This window comes from Caretta caretta, chromosome 3 (genome assembly GCF_965140235.1).
Source record: "Caretta caretta isolate rCarCar2 chromosome 3, rCarCar1.hap1, whole genome shotgun sequence".
Taxonomy (NCBI): Eukaryota; Metazoa; Chordata; order Testudines; family Cheloniidae; genus Caretta; species Caretta caretta.
Genome location: NC_134208.1, coordinates 125,888,521 through 125,913,296, shown reverse-complemented (window position 1 = coordinate 125,913,296; position 24,776 = coordinate 125,888,521).

Here is a 24,776-nt window from a genome sequence, read left to right as displayed (position 1 = left end):
GTTGCCTGTGCATTACGAGCAGAGGAAAGACAGGTTTCCTACTCTTTGTTCCGGTGCCTGGCTCCACTTGGGCCCGGACCAGCCCTTCTAGGGAAAGTCCTTCAAACCCAGGCTGAAGCATGCAGTGTCCCTCTGTGTGGATGGTGACTACACAGTCTGGTCAGTACTAGGAGCTGTGAGAGGCTGGAGCATGCTCAGTGTGGGCAGAATCTTCAGAGATTTTAGCTGTCAAGCAACAAGTCTCTATTGAGTAGGTGCAAACTGCAATTTTTCAAAGACTTAAAACTTGCCCAAATCTGGGCAGATTTTCACAGGGATGGGAAAAGCCACATCCCTGACATGAAGGCCACTCCCCTGCCAAATTTCAAATCCATGTTTCAATGCATGGGGACGCTAGAGCTGTTCCAAGAAAACACTGCCAGAATTTTTTAACCCAGGCAAAACAATGTATTTTCCCCTAGTCTTGTTCTCAGAAACAGCTGAACCATTCTGCTTAAAAAACTTTCAAATATTTCAGCCTGAGGCAGGCATCCAACCTGGAAAATTTCTGCCTAAATTGTTTACGTTTGCAAAGTTATAAGCAACTGAAAACAGGGTCTTATAATGTGAAGTGTCAGGCAAGCTTAATAATAGGTGATGCTACCAGCCCTTCCTATGATATATCCAGGACCACAGGAGACTGACAGGGCTGGGTAGGGGGCACTTTTATGAATGTGTGCCAATGGGCTTTAAGGCCTCTTTTGTTGATAGAGGGATAAGACACACTCTGGCTACTATATTAGGGCTACTTCTACATTATGAGTTAGGGGTGCGATTCCCCTTGTGCACACATACTTGCGCTAGCTCTCATCCACCTGCTCTTGGAGGAAGGCTGCCAAAGACCTTTTCCAAAGTTGGTGCTTATGTGGTCTGTGAGAGAGGAAACCCACATTCTGCTTTCTTTAGTGAGGAGCGGGGCTGCTGCATTGAGAGCAGACTACTTTCTGGGATGGGTGGAGGAGGAGCATGAGGAAGACAGCTGGTGTTCTCTGAACCCTCCTGGATCCAAATATATTCTTCAACAGACTCCTCCACCTCAGACATGCCCCCCTTTTAACAAACTGAACCTGTAGCTCTGCAGCCCGCCATTAATTCATTGGAACACGCACTGTAGCGTACAGCCACTGAATAGTTCTGTGCCTGGTGGAAACATTTTACTTTGGTTTCCTGGCCTGGTGAATTGTTTTTCTTGGCTAAGCTGAAGCAAGGATACATTTGGGTTAATAGGTTTCTTGTCAGTGCCTCCCTTGCTTTGCACTTGTTAGTAGGGCTCAGGGGAAACGCAAGATGCGAGGTTTAAAAAACAAGCAAATTGGAAACATTTCTAGGACTTGGGCCACATAACAATTCCCTTGTCATAAAGCATAAAGCTTGCTATCCCCCCACCCATTCAGTGCGGTCAGCAATAGCTCTAAGAAATGGCCTCTCAGATTCTGTGAAAATTTCTGCATGGTCTGTAATTTGCCAGATTTTTTTTTATTAAGCAAAATGATCCGATATCTTGTTAACTGACTTAGATAGCTGGGGTGAAAGGTGGAGATAGAAACCCACAGAACTTTGATCATTGTCCATGTATTGTTTGTTTCGCTGTCCCTTTCTCTTAATAGCAAAGAATTGTACAACTCTCTCTTTAGCATTCTCCTCATTCCTTATTTTTATATATATTCCACACAGAGGGATCCCACTGTACAGGGAGCTTTAAATACCGATGGCAAGAGACAGTCCCTTCCCCAAAGAGCTTACAATTTAAATAGACACGACAAAGGGTGGAGAGAGGAAACATTATCCTCATTTTGCAGAGGAGGCACACTTGAATTTCACTCAGGAAATCTGGGGCAGAGTTAGGAATTGAACCTAGCTGTCTTGAGCCCCAGTTCAGAGCCTTTCCCTCGAAGCTAGACTTCCAGAGGTAAACATGTGCTAAACAGCATGTATCTTAATATTATACCTCCTTCCTCTCTTTCTGTTGTTTCCATCTTTTTAAACAGCATCTCCTTTCTTCTCATCCTTTCTAGTTCCTATTTGTTCATTCCCCATTGTCCATTCCCCTTGCTCGCTCCCTTCTGACGATATCTGTTTCTGTGAGCAGGTGAGGAGTAAAGGGGATAGACAAAATACAATAAGAGGCACACATTCCCTGCTCTCCCCTTTGTATTACATTCTGTCTCCCCCTCCACCCACGCAGGACTCTATAGCTCTTTATCCTCCCCATGCTTAAAACCCCCCTCCCTCCCAGGACCCCTCACTCCTGTCTCCTCACTGGGTTTCACCTTTCCTCTCCCCACTCCCTTGCGGAACATTGCTTCTGCTGTTGACGGTGAGGGAAGTGAGACTGTGTTTTCCTCTTCCAACATATTCCTCTTGTTTACCCAGGGAGCTGAGAGTGTAGCAATTCCAGGGTCCTCCCTTCTAGCCTCTTGAGCAGTGCAGCTGAGAAGACGACGCCATTGTGCTTCCGTCTCTTCCCTTGTGGTTGGAGACTGTTTTGGAGCTCAGTTACAGTCTACCAGACCATGGAAGAGGGGAGTTCACAGAAATCTTAGCAGTGCCATCATGTCATAAATCAGTCTCAAATGGGGTACCCTCAGCCACAGACTTGCCAGGCTCAATTAGCAAGTTTTGGGCAGCCGTGGCAGATACTGGTGATTTTCAGGACTAATGTTCATGCCTAGTGATCCATCTGTGTGTTGAATTCTATCTCTGCATTGGAAAGAGTTGGAAACTTTCTTGTTTAAAAAATAATAAACGCAGAAATTAGCCCGCAAATTATTGATATAGACTCTTTAACCCAGAAGTGGACAAACTATGGCTAGCCCCCGTCCCCGCCCCTGCTGTTCTCTCTCCCCAGCAGCTTCAGCGTGCTGCGCCGCCAGCACTCTGGGCTGCCACTCCTGCCAGGCAGTGCGGCTGGCCCTGGCCAGGCGGTGGGGCTGTGCGCTCCTGCACATGGTAAGAGGGGGGGAGGTTGGATAAGGGGCAGGGGGTCCCATGGGGCAGACAGGGAGCAGAGGGCAGTTGGATGGGGCAGAGGTTCGGGGGGGGCAATCAGGGGCCGGGGAACGGGGGGGGGGGGTGGATAGGTCTGGGAGTCCGGGGGGGGGGGCGGCTGTCAGGGGATGGGGGTGTGGATAGGGGTCGGGACAGTCAGGGGACAGGGAGCGGGGTGGGGGCGGGTTGGATGGGCATGGTGTTTCGGGAGGGGGTGGTCGGGGACTAGGAGCAGGGGGAGTTGGATGGGTCGGCGGTTCTGAGGGGGGCAGTCAGAGGGTGGGAAGTGGGAGAGGGGCCAGGGTCAGGAGAGGGCATATAGAGACTGAGGGAAATGGCTGATTCCCCACCCCCCCAGTCAGTCTGTCTGCCTCCACCGTGTTCTTGCATTATAACTCTTTGGGGCAGGGACCATCTTTTTGTCCTGTGTTTGTTCAGCACCTAGCACAATCGGGTCCTGGTTCATGACTGGGGCTCCTGGGCGCTGCTGCAATAGAAATCATCAATAACTATCATAAGGAAGGAGAGCTGGGTAGTGGGCAAAGGCCTGGCTACAGAGTGGGGTGCAGGTCGGGACATAACAGAACAAGAGATACTAGTTCATGTCAGAGGTTCAGAAGGAGCCCTGATGATGTCACAGGCTTCTCAGCTTGGTGAGAGCTGGAGGTGGGGACCTGGAGTGTTTGCTTCTCTCTTCCTGGCTCCTGCTGGTGATGCTGGTGCTCCTGGGAAAAGGTGAAGTGTGGGGCTACTTGGGTCTGCCCTGAAAGATTCCTGGATCCAGTGGGGAGGGGCACATGGCTCTCCAAACTGAAGGCTTACAGCTTAGTGGGCCTGAAAGGCCAGCCCCGTTTCCTATTACAGGCTTTGACCTTGTGCCCCAGCTCCTGCTGAGCCGTTGACTCTGTAGGCACTACATGTCACATAGGTAGGGTTGGCAATACAATGGATGCTATACTTACGGTACTGCACAGATTTGACATGATACTGGAGGACTGCTGGTAACCAAGGTTGATGGTAGCATTGTTCACCTACTTGAGGAAGGCCTGGAGGCCACTGTGTAGCTGCAGATTTTGTGATGAGCTGATTGCCTGCCTGTGACATAGCCTAAAATTCCCATTGGATTTTTCCTTTGGAAGGAGACAAGGCACAGGAAGCTGTATTTGACCTGCAGCATTTGAGTGAGTAAATGCATGCAGCAGCAGGGAGATCTGAAGCAAACTTCCAAACCTTTTAAGCTGGCTGTCCTTTGAGAGGTTATTTTCTTCACCCAGTAGAAATGCTGCCTAGCAGAACAATATGTGGAACAAAAGGTAATGCTGTCTAGTGAGGCAAAATAATTTCACTTCCCTAATATGATGGATTCAAACTTTTATTCCCTTTACCATTTGTAAATGTGACTGACCTGCAGAATTGTTCCTAGGACATGATATACAAATTCTGCACATACGTATGAGAGCTGCCAAGGTAGCGCTGACCCCTCCACACACTTAATAAGGCAACTCCCATCTTTTCATATGCTGTGTATTTATACCTCCCTACTGTATTTTCCACTCCATGCATCTGATGAAGTGGGTTTTAGCCCACGAAAGCTTATGTCCAAATAAATGTTAGTCTCTAAGGTGCCACAAGGACTCCTCATTGTTTTTGCTGAATTCCTATTGTGTCCTTTTGATTCATCTACATTATTTCCTTTATACTATATTCCTCTGACTGGCCTTAAAAAACAAATAATCTTTCTGGAAACAAGGTCATGTTGCAGCATTACACCACAAAGCATCTCTGTTTTGTATACCCCCTTTCCTACAAACTGTATCCCAAGATAGTATTACACAGTTAAATAATACAAGGAAGTATAAAATTATAGGAAATGGTGGTGTTAGACACTGTATGGTGAATAAATTAATCACTCACAAGGCAGACAGCATTTGGGTCATGAGGCCAATAACAGGGGGAGAGAGAAATTAAGAAGTAGATAGGAGGGAGAAGAGATGTTTAAAATTTTTTTTTTGTAGAAGGTGGAGAACCGATGAGGTGTGGAGATATGTGAAGGTTGATACAATGTACCAGTGTTAATGTGTGACTCTCGAGGTGATCCCTTTAAAGGAGTTACATTTCGTTTTTGAGAATTATGTGCTATTTGTTTCAAAAGACCTTCTTTAGTAAACCCTGCTGTTGTCTGGATTGTGTTGCTGATTAAAGCTAGCAAAACGCCCCAATGCCTTGCAAGTCGGGGTAAAGTATTACAGGCATTACAAAATGTCAAGAGACTTAAGATAGCAGTGCTGTTAATGCCTCCCACAATGGCCAAAATTTGTAGCCCTAACAGCTGTTGTCAGTATGATAAAGAGAAAAGTGTACAGTAGCTATTTGACAACAGTCTGGGAGCTCCTGAGTTCTAATCCTTGATCTGATCATTTCTCTGTGGCCTTGAGCAAGGCTTTTCCTGCCTCAGTTTCCCCCCATAACATGGGTATAATACTTATATAGCTATCTCAGAGGAGTGTGGTATGAGTTTAATGATGGTAAAGGGGACAATGGACAATTTTTCCTTTTATTTTTTAAAGTGGTTTAGACTGTTTGGTTCTGTGACACTTTGGTAAATGGTCCACTTGAATTAAATGATATTATTTGCATGAGTAGGAGCTCGAAGAAAGGGCAAAACTTTTAGGAAAGCAGAGGTGAGTTAGTGAGAAACATTTCTTATTATAATGTAAACAAATACACATTTTTACTTTTGGAAATGCCTCCGATCCAGTTGGCATGGCCAAGTTGCATATAAATTCTAAAACTTTGGTGGGGTGCCAAAAATATTATTTATGCCAGTATGTAAAACTATGATACATGCTCTCCTGGAATCCTGGGTTCTGTTGTTTTCACCCATTTCAAACAGGACATAGTATAAAGAGAAGATGTTCAAAAACAGATGATGAGAATGACTGGGGCATGGAATAACTTTTATATGAAGAGAGATTGAAAAGATGGGGACTGGTTTTTTGTTCAGTAAGGAGACCAAGAAGAATGGATATGACAGAAGAATATAAAACAATGAACGGTATCTTAGACCCCCCAGTTGGTGGCCAGTAAGAAAAACTTTAACTATATTGTGGGATCCAGGTATTGCTTGTCCAGAAGGCTCAAGGGGCGTGATGTGACTAGGCATCTTGTTCTTGGAGACATTCAGACATAATCAAGAGACAAGGTATATGAATTTTACATCCAAAAGAATTACTATAAATTAATGTTAAGGTTGCTAAGTCGGGCACTCAGAAGTTAGAAAATGCCAGAGTAAACATTGCCCATGCAACCTTGAGTCAACCCTGTAACAGGGTGGCCTGGGGCCAGCCAGCCCTGTTTAATTATTAAAGCCAGCTGGGAAGGGGTCAGATAATCTCCATAAAGGTCAGAGAGAGCATAGCTGGAGGAGAACTGCAGGAGACAGGTGGCTCCTGGCCCTGGAGCAGAGGGAGGGCTGCCATTGCTGCAAAGGCCTCGGGGCCTCTATACATTATGTTGTTGGTCAGGGGAGTATGTTACTTTGCTGGTTTTGTGTTTGAATTAATAAGTCATGCCCTGAGGGAAGGGCCTGAAAGAAACTTAGGTGTGGCTTTAGTCCTTCCTGGGCTGGGGTGACTCGTCAGCAGCCCTACAGGCCCCCTTATATGTATGCATTATGTCAGAAGAGGTGTTTTAGATGACCATGTCCCCCACCCCATTCTGGAATTACTGTGACTCCCCTACTTCCTTCAGCTTCAGGAATACAAGCATTGGGGGGATTGTGCTTGCTCCTTTTGCAGAGCTAGAGGAGAAGAGTGGGAGTTCTCCTCTGTGATGACCTAATTCCTTGCACTCGAAAAGGGCTATCAAGAATCTGGCCCTAAGTTGTTTACCCAAAGTTGTACAGAATCGGTGGCAGAGGATGAATCACCCAGCAAGCTAAACCAAAGGACTAGCACTTTTCCTTTTCTTTTTAATGCAACAGCTAAGGAACATTTGTGATCTGCCAGTCACTGAGGGAATTCTTAAGCCTTAAAAGCATTACTTTAAAAAAGAAACATGGTTATATTCAGGCAGCAGTGACACTGCAATGGCTGTTGTGTCACATTTTATCTTCCTTCACATGATGCTGAAGGGGCAATGTAATTGAAAGGGAAGACACATCTTTCGAGCACCCTATTACCCCTCTAGCAAGTGCAATAGAACCATCTGAATTGGTGCGGGACATGAGGGATGGAAAGTGACCCCATCGCTCTGCCTGTCTTAAAAAGGAAAGGACAGTGTATACACCCTGTCAAAGGCTTCTGCCTCTGGTGCTCGCACCAGAACTGGCAGTGGTGCACCTGCTCCTGCCTCCTGTCTGCTCTGGGGAATAAAAAGCACAACAGCCAAGAGGAGCTGAGGCAGCTGCTGCTGCTGGGCAATGAGACTCCAAGTGATGCTTCTGTAATGTCTGAATCTGAGCCCAGTAGTGGCTCCATGCACAGCAGCAACATGTCTGTAAATACCAGAACATCCCTGCTCCTCAGTGCGATAAGCCAGATTCATCACTGCTGTATGCGGGTGCAACTCCATTGACTTCAATGAAGCTGCATCCTCTTACTAGGTGTATTTTGGCCCAAGGTATTCCCTGTTTAGTGATGTACTAGTGCTTGACAAAGCAGTGCCCCACTCTATGCTATCCCCTACTAGTATATATACTTGCTTGCCCGCTGCTGTGCCTTATCTGCTATGAATGGTTTTTAATTTTTCATCCAGACAGTGCCTGCATCCCTCCTATTAGCTCTGACTGCTCATGGCCTTTACTGCTGTGATGCTCTCTCACTGCTTCAGAAAATTCCTCCCTGAAGATACACTCCAGTTACACAATATTGCATTGCATTTTCCTTGTAATGCGCTGCTTCATTCTAACCCAAATCTGTATTTTAATGTCTTTTACAGATCCCAAATCTGGATTTTCACCAATTGTTACATTTGGAATCCAGGCACATAGGATGTATGAGCTGCTTTGACTTCACAAAATAATTGGCATGTATTGACTGGATCCTGTGTTGTGCCATCCTCATTGTGACATTGCTATGTTATCCTAACTTGGCATGTCTATGTAGTAAGATCACAAACCCTGCAACCTTTTATAAGAGCTTGTAGATGGAGAGGTGCTACAATCGGCCTCATACATCTCTAGAGGTAGACATTGAGCACCATGGAACTGGAGTTATAATCCCTAAGGCCAAGCATTGTTATTTTAATGCACAAAATATTGGCTAATCCTAATGGTGTTTTATATCACCAGGACCAGTCAGTTTCCTGATGGGAGGGAAGTCCATTAAGTCGTACTGTACTGCGGAGGAGGGAAGGTCTGTTCCCATTTGGAGGAAGACTCTTATGCAGAACTAGTCTCGTCCCACCGAATCTCTGCCCCTACCAAGAACTAGCCCTCCTCAACCAGCCTGCCTAGGACCTTCGTCAGCCTATTCTTCCTGCCAGCTCTTGTCCCGTCTCCTACCAGGAACCAGCTGGGAAGGAGTAGCTCAGGCAAGTGACTGCTATTAGACATGGAAAAGATGTCCTGGTACAGACCACAAAAAAACTTTGTGCTGAAGAAGCATCTTACAGCAGAGATAAGGTGACTTACTGCTTTCGGGAAGGGATGGAGTTTGTCAAGGTTCCTCCCCCACTCTGAACTCTAGGGTACAGATGTGGGGACCTGCATGAAAAACCTCCTAAGCTTATCTTTACCAGCTTAGGTCAAAACTTCCCCAAGGTACAAAATATTCCACCCGTTGTCCTTGGACTGGCCACTACCACCACCAAACTAATACTGGTTACTGGGGAAGAGCTGTTTGGACGCGTCCTTCCCCCCAAAATACTTCCCAAAACCTTGCACCCCACTTCCTGGACAAGGTTTGGTAAAAAGCCTCACCAATTTGCCTAGGTGACTACAGACCCAGACCCTTGGATCTTAAGAACAATGAACAATCCTCCCAACACTTGCACCCCCCCTTTCCTGGGAAATGTTGGATAAAAAGCCTCACCAATTTGCATAGGTGACCACAGACCCAAACCCTTGGATCTGAGAACAATGAAAAAGCATTCAGTTTTCTTACAAGAAGACTTTTAATAAAAATAGAAGTAAATAGAAATAAAGAAATTCCCCCTGTAAAATCAGGATGGTATATATCTTACAGGGTAATTAGATTCAAAAACATAGAGAACCCCTCTAGGCAAAACCTTAAGTTACAAAAAAGATACACAGACAGAAATAGTTATTCTATTCAGCACAATTCTTTTCTCAGCCATTTAAAGAAATCATAATCTAACACATGCCTAGCTAGATTACTTACTAAAAGTTCTAAGACTCCATTCCTGGTCTATCCCCGGCAGAAACCAGCATATAGACAGACACAGACCCTTTGTTTCTCTCCCTCCTCCCAGCTTTTGAAAGTATCTTGTCTCCTCATTGGTCATTTTGGTCAGGTGCCAGCGAGGTTACCTTTAGCTTCTTAACCCTTTATAGGTGAGAGGAGCTTTCCCCTGGCCAGGAGGGATTTCAAAGGTTTACCCTTCCCTTTATATTTATGACAGAGTTCTTCAAAAGCTTTGTGGGAGTGAGGGGTTGATCAGAGGATGACTACACTGGTGGGGCGGAGTCTTATTTAGCAGCTAGGAGAGATAGGCAGAGAACACAAAGAGAATGGGATTGGCATGGCTTGATGGGTGAAGGAGAGCATCTCAGCTTCTGCCCCGACCTGAACATTCTAAGGGTTAATTGTGACTGATTCCATGTGTTGCGTTTACAATAAAAAAGTGAAATAATGGTTTAAGAAATATCAAGAAAATGGCTCCATACCCAGAATATATCCCCATGACACACATTCTTGGCACCAACAAAGGACTTACGGAAACTAACTGCAATCATGGAAACAAGCCCAGCTTTAAATTACTAAATTACATAGTAGGATCTCCTGATTGCAGTACTTGGTACCCTTATTATCAGGACATTTCACAATTTAAAACTGGGCTTCCATCCACGGTTGCAGTTAAGTCTCTGGGAAGTACATGTGCCAATGTTCCAGGCCAGCGTGTGCTCATTGTCAGTGCTGGTGATGTAGAACTCCTTTCGAGGTGGACTGATTGGGAGAAAATCAGAAAGCCTGGTTGTTTCATGTTTGTGAGAGATTCATTTTTGTTGCATAGTTAAAAACAAACCCACCATAAGCAGCATTTCTGTAATGCCATTTTTCACTGAAAATTCAAAAATGTTCACTAAAATTTATATTGAAAATGCTAATTTATATTAATATATTACTTGTTGCTGTTGATTTTGAGGGGGAATATTTGAGTTGCAGACAATCTATGCTAATACCCAATGACATTAGAAGCAGACTCTTTCTGAGGCTCAGGACTTGATGGCCCACCGAGACTAGTCATGAGAATCAGAGATTTTTACCTCTAAGTTGCCAGTTTTTATCTCAATGCTGACACCAGTTGGCACCCCTATTGTCAGTCTCATCAAAACACAGACTGAACTGCCTACTTACCTCTAGAACTGGTTCTTCCACGTCAGGCTTGAAGAACATGGGTGTTGCAGCATGGGGAAGTTAATGAATCTACATAAAGTCTGTTTTGCAGACTTTAAAGTAACACTTGGATAGGAAGATGGAGTTAGTGTGTTCCTACCTCTAGACATCCTGGATATGAACACTGCATTTTCTTCATTTACTCCTCTCCTCTCTTCACTTTTCCGTCTTTCCCTCCTAATTCTCTGGAGCTGAGTTGCAAATTGTCTGTGCATAGCTAAAGTTCCCATTATGAAAAATCTGAAATGGCATGTCACCTGCCCAACTAGAAAACTTCAACAAGCTGCCGCAATGACCCAGTCAGTAATCACTGACCCTTGGCCTCATGGAAAAGAGGGGAGGGAGCCATACACATGCTCTGACTTCCCTGTACTTTTTTACAAGGAGAGTTAGTACAGACCACAGTTCTCAGAAAGAGCATGGAAATTCAGTCCTCATTGTTTCTTTGGATTTATACCTCCCTGGTGATCTTTGGGGTTAGAATGACCTCAGAGGAACAAGACACATACATGGAAAGAAGTCACTGAAATAGTCTAATGGGAAGGAGGAACTCCAGACATATACAGCTTCAGCTTATGAAGATGCCTTTACCCCATTGCAATCTACTGTATTGTGCTGTTTGGCTCATCTTTCAGATCAGAGAGTACTACTCTGTGGAAATTGTTGAGGTACAAATTTTATCCAGGCTCTGTTAGCCACTGGGACCTGGCCCACTCATGCTCTCATATTGAATGGGATGGCAGAGGAAATACTGAGCATGCTCTTTTCTGGTGGGATGCCAGAAGGCAAAGTATCTAGTTTATAGCAGCAGCCAGAGGTGTCAAATCAGTGGACTTGGCAGCATGATTTTATACACCAGAGAGAGAGAGAAGGCAATAATATGTGAAGAATGATTATAATGGGGGAGAGATTGAAAAGGACTAAATGCTTCCCAGAAAAGTAGATATAAATGCTGGATGATAAAATGGTGTTTATGTGAACTAGTAAATTAGGTATTTTTTTAAGGCTTATTTTACTTGGATGAAAACCAAGTATTTCTGTTTCAAAAGTTGTCACATATCAAAGCATTCAGGAAGCAAGTGGCTTGTGCCAGAGAGCAACTTGTGTTCTGAGATTAATTAAAGCCAGTTTGTGGTTGGCAATCAAAGATGAAATGTCTTGCCACAGTCATTCAGTCATAAATCTCCATAATTTCTGTGAACCTCCCAGAGGTTATCATAATCTTAGGTTTACTGTATTTTTTTGGCAGAGTTTGGGGATGAGGGACTAACTTTTAAGGGCAATGCTGGGGAAAGAAAAAGCTTGTTTGTGGCTCTCTGTGCCTGCTTGTATTGGAAATGGAGAGGGAGGACCAGATAATATAGAAACACTCCTGGGTAGTAACACTTTGTGCAAAATTGTGTGGAGGTGCTATGTTCTGTGGGGGAAAAGTAACATTGTGATGTTGCATCATCTTAGGGTGTGTCCATCATGATGTAGCCCTAGAATCGGATCTCTGTGTCATGACATTGCATACATTTCATGATGCAGCCTCAAAAATCTTGTGATGCCAGAAAAAGTGGTGAAGGGGATTTTTGAAGATTTGGGGACCAATGTTCCCTCTAATTTTTGACAGGCTGTGTGCACAAAAAATATCTTCTGTGCAAATTATTGTGCTTCTGTGCAAATTTTTGTGCGCACGGTGTTTTGCCGTGTGCGTGGGGTTTAGGATCTGTGTGCATGCGCACACGCGCACAGCTTAGAGGGAACAGTGTTGGGGACTGGTCCAGAAAGTGGAACACTTATCTAAGGGGAAATACTCAACAGGAGCTTTGAATGGGATTTTCTACTTGGTATCCTTCAACAATGCTATATGTATATCTCTTGTGTGGTGCCCCTGTCCTCTTACTAGCCAACCCTGGCATGGGGATCTATTAACAGCCTCTGATCACTGTAACTTTCTCTCCTCTTCTCTCTTTAATAAGAGTAGTGGAAGTAGTTGGTGCAAGTTTTTGACCAGTCCTTTACATCTGTACTGACAAACAGCAGCTATGCTACTGCTGTATTTGAAGGCAATGCAACGTCTTTGTGCAGACCTCTGGACTACTCTCTTAGAGGCTGTATGGTTTGGTATGTTGATCTTCTCCACCGCCGCCATATTTGTGTGCCTCTCCACTTCCTGGTTCTACTGTTATTCATTGTTAAGATACTGCCAGGGATGTGCTAGGCTTATTACAGGCCCCAAAAGTCCTTACCCTGAGGAATTTACGTTCTAAGGGCCAGACTTTCCAAAGAGCTCAGTTTGCATTTAGACATCAATCTAACATGATATATGCTAGTGTCACATTTCATTTACACTACTTTTCTTTACATATCACCCAATTCTCCATTTGCACATTCTCTGTTTAGGGTGTTCATGTCACCCTGACTCTTAGTGCACATGTAGTCTACATTTACACTGTGAGCTGGGGTGTGATTCCTCACATGTGTGCACATACTCATACTAAAGCAATGAGAGATGAGAGCACACCTAGTGTGCTGAGTTCTTTGGAAAATCTAGCCACAATCTTTTGTGCCTAAATGGGAAAAATCTGGCCCTGACTGGGGGTATAGAATGGCAGGTATTGAGCCCAGCCTCTGTTCTCTGTTAAATTAACAGGTGGAAAATTGAGGACACTCAATTAAATTAAAAGGTAGAAAATTCAAGACTTGTAAAGGAGATACTTTTTCACCCAATGCCTAATTAGACTGTGGAACTCATTGCCACAGGAAGTCATTGAGGTCAGAAACTTTCCAAGATTCAAAAAGGGATTGGACATTTATATGGCTAACAAGATGTTACAGTCATTAATGATAACAATATCTTTAGAAGGAATATTAAACCTTCTGCGTCAGGACTTTTGCCAGTCTCTATTAGAGATTAGGATGAGACCTAATGTGGGGGGCTGGTTACCTAATCGCACATCTGCTTACTGCAGGGTTCTTGCACCTTCCTCTAAAGCGTCTGGTGCTGCCCATTGTCAGAGACAGGATATTGGACTAGATGGACCTTGGGTATGAGTGCATATGGCAATTTCTATGTTCTTATGAGTAGGAAGGAGCTAAATCAGGCAGGATCTTGAAGGCGAGGACAAGGATCTTTCAACCAACGTATAAAGTGAGGAGAAGCCAGTGAAGGGATTTCAAGAACAGGATACAGCCAGAGTCAAAGATTTTTGTTGATTTTTATTTTCTCGTAGACTAGGAGCTGAAGAACAAAAATACCAATATAGAGATAACTTCTTTTGTCCTGAAAATGCTGTATGTATACACTTCTTATGAAGGGTGGATGAATGTCTTTTATTTATCCACAGAACAGGTGGGGCAATGCAAGCTCCAGCATTATTCTGCCAACATACTTGATTCCTGCCCTGGAAGGATCACTTCTAGGATGTGTATATAGTTTAATTTTTATGCCCATTCAGTCTTTGGCCTCTCTATTGGGACTGCCAGCAAGGGTGCCCGCTAATGCCACATGTGGTGGTGGTTTCTGTGATGTGGACACTTCTCCACAGAGAACTGGACTTTGCCACCATCTTATTTCATATATGGTAAGTCACTGAAGAGTTGAAAGGTGATAATAAATTACTGTTCTTACTGACCTTGCCTGGATTTGAACCAGGGATCTAGAGGTGAAAGGCTCTTTATCAACCAACTAATCCTATGAGTCATCCTGTTCAGAAAGGCTTATTTTATTTCTAACAGTTCTTTTGTCAGTTTGTAACCAGCAAATAAGGGACATCTCACTTCCTTCTGAGACTTCGTGCCTAGTTTCTTGACTGATGATTTTTATCCAAAAGGAACTGTTGACTATTTTTATTTTTGCCCATTCCTCTTTTCACACTTGTCCATTTCTACTATGGATTCACTAACGGAGAAAAATCAAATATAATTACCCATATTACAAGTCACAGCTACTTAAAGCTGCCTTTACCACTGCTAAGGTTGTTTTGTTTTTTTAATTTTCATCAATTTTTCTAAATCAGTATAGCCTACTTTATACAAGGGGCAAGATTTTAGGGTTTAGGAATCTACAATATTTTTCAGAGTAGCAGCCGTGTTAGTCTGTATTCGCAAGAAGAAAAGGAGGACTTGTGGCACCTTAGAGACTAACCCATTTATTTGAGCATCAGCTTTCGTGAGCTGTAGCTCACTTCATCGGATGCATGAAGTGAGCTGTAGCTCACAAAAGCTTATGCTCAAATAAATGGGTTAGTCTCTAAGGTGCCACAAGTCCTCCTTTTCTTTTTACAATATTTTTGTTATGGTAGATAGGAAAAGCTAACACAGAAATCCCATTATGGATATACACTGCTCACCTTTTAAAGTGTACTCTTAGGTTTTGTAGACACAGAACAATTGCTCTTGCTCTTAATTAGTTCTTCGCTGAAAACTATGATTTTTGATTTCACAGTGCAAACATAATTCATGAACATGGAATCACTGTTTCCATGCTCACTGTTAAGCAAAATTAGGTTTCATATCACTAAGCTGTTCAGATTAATGCTTAGGTAGCTTTGTAGCTACCAGCACTGCGACTTTAATTGGCAGTAGAATCCAGCATCTCTTGGTCTGTCATATAAATTGGCACCCACAAAGGTAACAGGTAGCTTTCTTGATACAATCTGGTTATCACAAATGCCTCTCTTTTGTTTGGGAGCTGAATTTATTCCAGGATGCATATGCATTGATTCCCTCCCCCCCCGCCCCTCCCAGCAAAGCACTGAGTAAAATATGGGAGGATAACAAGCCTGCAGAAAACATCACAGGGAGATTGATGGGTAATTTCTCACTCAGAGAACAAACACTTTTGCAGATGTTAGTTCTTGCCTGCAATTTTTAAAAAATAGTGTTGACAATGAACGTGATTAACTATGGTTTCCACTTTTCTTTAGCAGGCTCTGACATGGTGCAGCTGCTGTGACACGTTTTCTATTAGTGTCTCTTAATTTCTAATAGGCCAATGAAAATAAAACTCCTCTCCCCGCCACATTCTGTTATTGCTTTTTTAGCATCTTGATTACTCTCTGGAATGAGGTGGAATCTGCATGTTCTGTGCCCTTTGGAAACAAAACATATTTACAAATGTAATTTTTTTGCTCGTCAGTTACAGGAGAAGTTTTGAATAATATTTATTTTTATTCTGTGAAAGATAAAAATGCAAAAGTTATTAGAAGAATATCAGTATACGACTATATATTCATATACATTCATACCAAAACATATTCAATTCTTTATCATTTTAAGATGGAATATCACATTTCAGATGTAGGCGGGGAAACATATTTGATCCCTAGAAGCAATGCTGTTTAGTAGGTCAGCTCCTGGTTCTGCCACTGTTATGTTCTGTGGCCTTGAGCAGTTCACTTAGGATGGCAGTATTGCTAAGCTCAAGCATTCAAAAACCATGTCAGGTCTCCAGAACTCATGATATTAATTTAAAAATGAGATTTTAAAAAATAATAATGCTGAGGCTCTTTTTCTTTGTCTTAGTTTTCTGAGCCTTTAGGATGCACTTTCTTCATATTTTCAAACTTTTCTTCACAACCACAGGGTCTAGAAACTTACTTTTTTTCAAATGAAAGCTGAGATTCTCATGCAATCTTTTGATTCCAGAAACTGGGCTTTTAAGGAAAACATCAAATATTGCATGACTTGGGATAAGGTTGCAAAAGTTGGCCTCACTGGGTTGGAGTTTTCAAAAGCACCTAAGGCCGTTAGGTGCTATTGTCTTTTACTCTTTGCACAAGTGCAATATGAAGGAACCACGCTGGCATAGTGAAGTCAAAATAATCATGTTTAGTCACCATGTAGAATATGTAAGGCCTAGCTACTTATATAGTGTTCTGGTTGCTTCTGAAACACAGAAGCCTGTAGGGGCCACTAGAGGGCTTGCAAACTATTTCCAGGATACTTCCCAATTTCTATATACCAGAGGTGCGTAACTTGCATTGAAACTCAAAGGAATCTGAGCACCTAACTTCCTGGGCACATATGAAAATCCCATCTTTTCCACCTCACTATGTCTGTTTTCCCAGCTATAAAATGGGGATAAATATCAATGTTTACCTCAAAGGGGTGTTGTGTGGATTCAATAGCTAATGTTTGTGTGGCTTTGAGAAGATGTTAACGCTAAATAATAAGTCCTCCTCTACTGACACTCATCCATCTCACTCTATTCCCAGGAACTCACACCTCAACAACTGCTCTTCCAGCCAAAGAGGTTCTTTCCACAGCCCTTCAGCACAATAGCCAATGCCACACCACGGTGTTGCTGAAGTCTTCCCCTAGTGGCGAGGAGTTGCTTACACACACATCCTTGCAAGGTAAAACATTGTGCCACTGTTAGACACCCTTCTCCCCTCTTCAAGTTGGGCTGAGGTCAGACTTAAATTAAACTGAATACTGCAGTCAGAAAATATTTACAAATACACTTTGCTGCAAAGCAAAATCTATTAAACATGATATATGTCAAATCTCTATTTCTCTGAGGGACATAAAAAAGAAAACAACCCATTACTCTCAAGGCTCTGCATAAATTCCCATTGCACATTTTGGCTGCAAGGAGCTCTTCGGGCTTCAGCGTCTTGGCTGAAATGAGACTGAAGCTAATTCAATTGTGAAAACACAAACACATTTACACTCATATACATTCTCTCTCTCTCTCTCTCTCTCTCTCTGGAACTTGGATCCCTGTCTTTAAATGTAACCCTTGAGCTTACCAGGGAACAATGCTCTCCACTGTGCATATATATGCATGTGTGACTTACACTAATAACATTACAATATCTGAATTGCACAGTGAGGATAATCGATAGCACCACTCAGGAATGTAGCTTCAAAAGATAAATGCATGGATGCCCATTGAGGTTCCATTTATGGGCCCTCCCAAGTTTTGGCATATGTTGCCTGTGATTGCCAGGAAAGCAATCAGGCTCGGAGTTAGCATTCTGAACAGCCCCACACTTCAAAACTATTTGGATTTAGAGTTTTCATCTTATAGTTTCAACTCCATCTCTGCTTATACGTCAAACACATCAATTTGGCAATGAGAATGTTATAGATGGTGTTTTGAAAAGTCTCTGAAAGAAAATAAACACAGAAAAAACTTGCCTCTTTTTAAATGAGAAAGTGGGGTTTTGCTTTGATGGAGTTGGCACATATGTGGAGCTTTCTACAAACAGACAATAATGAAGAATGCAAGAAAAGATCTGTGTTCCTGTCAACCAATGTACTGAAGATATTCACCCTGCTATAGGAGCTGGTGTCCGTGGGGAAAAAGCACAAGCTACAATTTAATGTAGCCATTAAGGTATTAAGAAATATTTATTCAGCTATGAACAATGTCTCAGCCAAAAGGTGCAGTAATAGTTTCCATGGCTATTGAAAACATTTGGGAGAAAAGTTTTTTGAATTTATAGCATGTCTGAAAAAGGTTGGCTTCCACAACTGAGTTTGGCATTACATTAGAAGAATTGCTGACAGATCAATTTTGTGTATGGAATTAGCCACACAGAGCTTTGTAGGAAATTACTAAAAGGAAAATTTGTCTTAGGCAAGAACTCTGGATGTTGCAAATAATTTTGAATGCACTGCACATAGCATGGAAGATTTCACTGCTTTCTGCTATTCCATAACAATTACATGGGTACACTGAGTTTCTGTTTGCAGGGAACAAGAAGTAATCATCATGCTCAAGGCAACCAAATAGCTAGCTGGCAGAACCAGTGACAAAACTCTGCACTTGCTTCTTTTTTGTTTTTACTCTTTGGGGATTCATGGTGCAGCTCCCAATTTAAGAAATTCCAGTGTGGAGCATGACATGCAAAAGGAACTGGAGGAGGGATTATGCTTGCTAAAACAATCAGTCTTAGATTTGTCTTTGATACCTTAAATGTGTCCCTAGCTTCTCTTTGCCAGAAGCTGGGAATGGGTGACAGGGGATGGATCACTTGATGATTACCTCTTCTGTTCATTCCCTCTGGGGCACCTGGCATTGGCCGCTGTCAGAAGACAGGATACTGGGCTAGATGGACCATTGCTCTGACCCAGTATGGCTGTTCTTATTGTAAATGCACAATTGAGTCTTTAGTGAACTGATTAACTCCGTACCAGTGTAAAGCTGGGGCCAGACTGGGATAACCGAACTCCCACTGAATAGTACCTTACATCACAAGTTGTTCCACTATCGTCAATAGGACTATCTGTGTAGTAAAGTATTACTCAGGGTGTGTAAGGATAACCCCAATCTGGGACTCATTAATTTTTCTGCCAGCTTTGCCATTGTCATGGATGATTCTCATATTCTTATGGATAAGTCATATACAATGTAATGGAGAGAATTATGGACCTGATAACGCAAGCACTAAAAAAGTCCTCTGTTACTTAGACAATATCTTAGTTACAGAAGAAACCACAGTAGAAATATTCTGTTTAACTTTGAAGCAGCCATAAGCAGATGTCAAGACTATGAATTGTGAGTAAAGGAAAAGATTAGATAGAGTTCAGAGTTAATGCTAAATTTGCCCAAATAAGAAAAAAAACAGAAGCAATCAGACTAGCATTGGGATCTGCAAGTGTTCCTGAGCTATAGGGTTTCCTAGTACTGGTAAACAATTGTGGGAAATTCATTTCATGCTTACCTACTGTAGCAAAATCACTGACTGAATTGTTACAAGAAGGAAAAATTGGGTCATGGGAATGCCACATAGCATCTGGTGCGGCTACACAAGAGTTGGCGTATTCCGATCCTTTTCTGTTGGTGTCCTTGCCTTGTGATGCCTCACTCATGGGAGCAGGAGCTGTGATGTCATGCTGATAGGCAGACAGCCGTGAGAAGCCTGACAACCTAGAGACAGAATGAGCTAGAGTCCCCAAACTCTGTTATCGTGAAAGAGAGGGGCTCACACTAATGATGTTTGTTGATATTCTCTGCATAACAGCATGATATCGAATGATGATGTCGTCATAAGGGTAGAAAGGATGACCTTGTGGCTGGAGCACTGCACTGGGACTCAGCAGAGCTGGGTTCAATTCTTAGCTCAGCCACAGGCTTCCTGGGCCACTTTGGTTACTTAACCTGATTTTGCTATTCTGTACAGGTTCTTCGACCATACTCACCCTGTAGCGTCGGAGACCCAGTCATGCATTAAGCAGCAGGGCTACACAGCTGCCATATGTTGTTTGTTCTCTCATCCTCTCCACGGGGGAGAAGCATGTTCAGAGGCGTTTCTTGTTTTGATAGGGGTTTTTGTTTTAATATACATGTTCCTATGTGTTTATGTTAGAGATGGCACGGTCAAAAAATGTGCCTTGCATTTGGCATGGAAGGTGGTGAGGTTTGTGTTGGTCCTGAGTTCCTGTGGGAGTTCATTCCACAGACTAGACGGGCCACCAGGAAAGTTCTGTCTCATGGCACAGACAAACTTTACTCATTGTACAGTTCCACTGTGCCAGAGGCGCCAACTACAGTCTTCATCCTATAGTTTAAGAGAGTCTCTTAGATATCCTGGGCCCAGCCCCTGGAACACCTTGCAGATAAGGACAGAGATCTTGAACTTAATTTGATATCCTATGAGAAGCCTGTGGAGGGAGCAGAGATGTGATGGGCTCATGGTAGCCTGTGCTGCTGAGAAGACATGCTGTGGTGTTATAAAGTAGGTGAAATAGTTCATCTTCTGTAAAATGGGGATTACAAATCCCTACTTCACCCAGATGTTCTGAGGATTAAAATCAATTCATGACTGTGAGGTGCTGAAATACTTGGTAAGTAGTATAAGTATATTGATAGTAATCCTGGAAAGCAGCATACATACATAGTGATCCTCTTTCAAGCTTGCCTAGAAAAACCCAGGGACCTGAGTGTGAGCCAACACACCAAGTACCTTCTTCCCTGGAGTAATCAATATTCTTTAAAAATGATAGGGGAAGAAGAGATTGAGAAACTTGGTTACAAAGGAAAATAAAGAAAATCCTTGATGGTCCAGTAAAAACTGTGGCAGTAGATGGCTAAAAATTGTGGTGGATAAATAAGGTTCAGATGATTCATAGTTATCCAGGAGGTTCTAAGATATCTTCAGAGATTGAAATTCCAGTTTGTGGTTGAGAAATTCCAGATCTCTTCAAAATGGCATCAGCAAACATTTAAGTGTTACTACTGAAAGAAACCATGACATTAATCTTCAGGGCATGCAGATATTAGATCTAATGTGCTAACCATAGCTCAGGAGAGCTTCTAGATGGGCTGTATTTGTAGATTAGAACTGGTATGATTTTGTTGGTGGTTGTATTGCGAATTTTTTTTAAGTTCACATTACAATTTCAGAGTACTGGGCAGGTTTGTTATGTGCATCACCCACTTGATGAGGCAGTTTGGTCTAGTGGTGTCGGATTTGAGAAACCCGGGTTCAGTTCCAGGCTCTGCCACTGCCTTGCTGGGTGACCTTGGCCAAGTGACTTCCCTGCCTGTGCCTCAGTTTCCCCATCTGTAAAATAGGGGGAATAATTCTGAACTCTTGTGTACAGCACTTTAAGATCTATGGACAAAAAGTGCTACATAAGAGCTAGGTATTAATATACAAAATAGCTAGGTGATAGAAGTCCTGCCCTCAGGATCACTTATCAAGCAATGACTGTTTGTCCTAAAGAAGCACTGTAATGTTTCTAACGTGTGTTTTCTTTAGTGTATTGTATTGTTGCTTGTTGTCATGCTGGAGAAATTTGAAAACTGAAATTCTGTGAATAAAGTCTGAACTGGTGTCTTAGGCACAGAGAAGATTCCAGCTCTCACATTTCTGTAGTTGAATTAATTAGATTATAATATACCCTGCTTATGTTTTTAAAATTCACCTCCAGACTCCTCATTATTGTACCTCCAACACAGCATGACTAACAATCATACCAACCTGCTCTTTTGAACTCCCCTACTCCTATCCATGTGTTTGAGCCAGGTAATTACTCTCTCTTCTGCTCATTCCTGGCAGTAGACAAAGTACAGCATTCCAGGCAAAGCAAACATAGTTTGCACCAGGGCTTTCAGTCTTTGGCACGTTTGAAAGTGTGTATGACAGGATTATGTGTCTTTGCTAATTGCCCCTTTCTCTGCCCCACCTCAGCAAACCCTATCTCCCTCTGGATGGGCTATGACTTGTTAAAGACACTGGCTCTTAACAAACCAGGACTTCCACTCCTACCAAACAGAACCTTATCATGGAACCTGGCTGGTGTATGTCACAACCTACAGTTTGCAAGTCAAGTCATAATACAATTGGGTTCACCATTGCCTTCAGCTGCCACCGGAGGTGGCAGCAGCAGCTTTCCACGCTGAAGCTATAAGAAAAATAACCCCTAATATGGTGGTTTTCAGCCCCACAGTTTAGATTTACATGCATGCAATTCATTGATTTCAGAGGACTTAGACTAGTCTAAATGAGGGTAAATGAAAACATTTCATTAGTGTTATAGAGGATGAGAAGTTTACAGCCGTCACGCTTCTGAGTAAACTTTCCCACTTGTGCTTTCTATATTGTATTCTGGTATCTTAAAACTTTTTTTGACTGAGCTAGCTATTGCCCTGGTGTGGCTGACTCTACCATGGATCTGCCTTCACATGCAGTGCTTCCTGGCTCTACTCTTCTAACACACTGCATAGTCTATTATTTTTTCCAGATATCTATTGCTACAATGAGTCTAATGGGCTTCTACTAACATTGAAAAAAACTCTTCTTTCCTTGAACTGTTCAGCTATTCCTTTTTAGTCAAGTAAATGTCAACAGATTTGACCAAGCATAAAAAGGCATGTGACACCATTGTGGCATTGCTGTCATCAGAAGGAAAGACTTTTTCCTATGGAAGATATGGCACATGAAAACTATTGCAGGTTCCTCATCTAAATCTGTCTTTGCTTGGCATCCACGCCCTATTTGAGACCCCTAATGCTTAATGGCATCAAATGAAAGATTTCTTTCTTTGTTACCTTTTCCATGTGAATGTAGTGCTGATGGAAAAATGCAAGCTTGACTGCCCTGACATCATCCACATAGCAAGTGCAGGACAGACAGACTGCGTGTGCAAGCAGAGATGATCTTATACATTTAGAGAGGCAGTGTAAGAAGTGCCTAGGGGAGAGCCAGGACTCTTGTGCACGCATTCCCTTCCAGCTACAATCAGCATATTCTCCCTGGCCAAATCTATTAGCCTCCCTGTTGTCCTCCAGGTCTCTTCTGCATATTTGTGATTGACCTGACAATCCACAGGATGGGGCCTGGACAGGCCAGAAAGCCCTTGTGGCTAGGCTAGATCAGGACTCGCTGCTGGATTTTGGTACTGCTGCATACAGATGAGTGACATTTCCCAATACAGCTTAGATAAGGCAACTATAATCACTTAGCTGATGTCATCACAGACAGCAAGCAGCATTTAGAGATAGACATGGGCCTGCCTGGGGCTTTCTTGGGCTGTTAATTAGCTGGATCAAGGACCCACGAAAGTTTCCACATCCCTTGGTCCTGAGTGTCCCCCATTGCTGCTTCGAAATTTCTAAACCCTACTGTGGAACCATCAGGTTTTATCTGGTTTTATTTTATTATGATTTTATTTATCAGTGACTTCTGGCCACTACGAACGTGGGCTAGATTTGAACCAATAACCGCTGAAGATCTGTATATCCATTACCAATCCCCTGAGCTGTTGTTATTCTTACAAACACTACCTCATGCAGTTCAGATAGACTCAGAGAATAAGCATAATGCCATGATATAAGACATTCAGAGATCTTTTTGTAAAGAATACCTCACTCTCAAAACATACTTAAAATGAATTAATCCAAACAGAATATGTAAAGGAAGGCATGTTTTCAACAGCCATTTTGGATTTCTGTGATTAGCTATAACTGGGCTTGTTTAAAATTTTGGCCACAGGCTACAGCAGATGAACACAGAAGATGCATTTTTGATTTTTTTTCCAACCAGCAGCTCTTTAAATTTAGCCTGGACTCTGAGAGTCAAGCTGGTTCTTTCCTTCCCCTTTAACCTCAACTGTAATAAAGCTTCTGTAAGTTGGTGCCTTCCTTGCTGCCATCATGGGGTTTTACACAGGTGTAACTAACTAGAATTTAGTAAACTGAGCTGTTGATGCACGGGATGGAATAGAACCCAACTTCCTATTAGCAGAGTTGACTCTGCAGAGTTAACGAGTAAAAACTGATCCCCCCACAAAGCAAATAGATATGATTTTGATACAAATGGAAGAGATCTGTTGAGTAAGGAAGTCCTGTACTATTACTTACTTACCATCCCTAATTTTGGGTCTATATTGATCACCTTGATCCACATTTAGGCTTTAGGAACTTGAAAGTTGTGGTCTTCGGTGCTGAAAAGCTGCCCTTATAGAGCAGTGTCTTGTGAGAGCAAAGATGGCAGCCCCTGCTGCTAATCATTTCAAAAGTCCAGTATTTGTGGGAGCCACTCCTACATTGCCTGCTGTTCTTTTCATTGCTACCTCCGCCCTAATGGAGCCTAACTGGCTACATGGAGCAGCTGCAGCTGCTAACAGGCTCCTGATGATGATCTCCCCACTATAACCTCCCTCCACAGGTGGGATGAGGAGATGGAGAGAGGGAATGGGTGATGTGGTGACATAGATGGTGGTAGGTGGCCCGCTCAGAAACGTCTCCTACTGCTAGCACCACTATCATCAGGGAGAAGAGAAGGCACCGGCCTTGATTCTGTTCTAAAAACAACTACAACAACACAACAACCAGTTCTGGTACAAACTCTTTGGCTTACAGTAGTATTAGTACAGTGTTTGGAGTGATATTGTAGCATCTGTTTATAAGGCTTTCTACTGATTTCATAGAGTGTCCAGCATGGTTAATGTGAATGGCTGAATAATTAGGAATATTGATATGAAAGCCATCTCGTTTAAACATTAGAGAAAATAAATAGGTCATTAAAACAACGAAATCCCCTGATCAAAACTGACTTCCACCATGTTTGAGGAGTTGTCTGCTAATTTACAGTACAAATGCATATTAAAATGGACAGACCTAGATGCAGCTACTGATTCCAGGCTTCTGTCCACTCCTGTTTTTTCTGGCTGTATCTAATTCCTTGTTGGGGTGAGGGGACACCCTTCTTTCAATTACCCAATTCCTCT